Raw genomic sequence first — 1,326 nt, forward strand, 5'->3', positions numbered from 1 at the left:
CCCACCCATGGGACACATCCCAAGAGAGAGAGAGAGACGCCCCATACACTCGCTCCCCTCCCCCATGCGCTGTGCCCCAGCCCGGGCCCGGGGGAATAGGCGGCAGCCCACCCACAGGGTGGGGGGCGCAGCTGAAAGGGGTTGTCGGGGAGGGCGGCCCCTGCCTGGGGTCAAAGGGCGGGCGACCCGCGCGTGCGCAATCGGCGGCGGCGGCGGCGGCGGCGGCGGCGGCGGCGGCGGCGGGGGCGGCCACGAGCTGGGGGTGGGCCAGGCGAGGAGAGGAAGGGGGCTGGAAGGTCTCCACCTTGGCGAGTCCAGCCGTGGAGGCGCATCTTGTGTGAGTGTGAGTGAGTGAGTGTGAGTGTGTGTGTGTGTGTGTGTGTGTGTGTGTATAGAGAGACAGCCCCCCACCCCGGCCCGCCGCTCCCTGCCCGCCCCGCCCCGCCCCGCCTGTCACCCCCGTCCCTCGGAGCCCGCCGGACCCGGCCGGTGAACTCAACAGGCCCGCCCGGTGCGGGTCAGCGCCGGCGCGGGGCCTGGGGCGGGAGGAGGCGGCGGGGAAGCGCAGAGAGGCTCGGCTTCTTGAGCGGGGCAGGGGCGCCCTCCGCCGTCTAGGGCCACACCACCCTGAACGCGCCCGATCTCGTCTGGTCTCGGAAGCTAAGCAGGGTCGGGCCTGGTTAGTACTTGGATGGGAGACCGCCTGGGAATACCGGGTGCCGTAGGCTTCTTTTTTTTTTTTTTTTTTTTTTGTTTTGCCTCTTGTTCTGTCCCCTCTCTGGGAGCGAGGCGGCGGCCCCGGGCGGGGGTCACCCCCACCCTCAGCGCCCGCCGCGGTGCCTGGCGCCCCAGCCCGCACCGTGGGGCCTCCTCTTGTCCCAAGCCGCGACACCGCCGTCACGCGGCAGCATGCGTGGCTTCTGGACTGTCAGGTCTCAGACCAAAGGTCTGCTCTGTGGGAACCGACACGCTGGAGGAAACCTTGAGAGTCTGAGAGGGGAGGGAGTTCCAGAAGAAGGCCAGGATGTCATTTTGAGGGAGTATGTGACCAGAACTCGTCCCGTTGCTTTTGGGGTTCTATGGGCTACACGTAGGAATCTTTGGTGGTGGCACCTGATGTTGGGGGATCCGGAGTCACACCCAGACCTGCTCCACAGGCCTCCTTTTACTTTTCTCTTCGGATTCATTATGTTTAAAAAGTGTCCCTTATCTCTATGATTGCATTTTCTTTTCTCTCTCTTTTCAAGCAGATGATGGGAGTCCAAGTATTAAGGTGACATGTGTTGCCCGTGCCCCCCTCCCCCCTGTGTTCTTATTCATTAACCT

At 64.6% G+C, this 1,326-nt stretch overlaps 1 non-coding gene across 1 annotated transcript; it reads left to right on the forward strand.

The window, feature by feature from the left end:
* Nucleotides 1-609: 609 nt before the first annotated feature.
* On the forward strand, nt 610-728 carry LOC142868563 (5S ribosomal RNA). Its single transcript, XR_012917509.1, has one exon. It is a non-coding gene; the product is annotated as a 5S ribosomal RNA (ribosomal RNA).
* The last annotated feature ends 598 nt before the right edge of the window (nt 729-1,326 follow it).

Source organism: Microcebus murinus, unplaced genomic scaffold (genome assembly GCF_040939455.1).
Source record: "Microcebus murinus isolate Inina unplaced genomic scaffold, M.murinus_Inina_mat1.0 scaf034_hap2_Mmur4.0, whole genome shotgun sequence".
NCBI classification, from domain to species: domain Eukaryota; kingdom Metazoa; phylum Chordata; class Mammalia; order Primates; family Cheirogaleidae; genus Microcebus; species Microcebus murinus.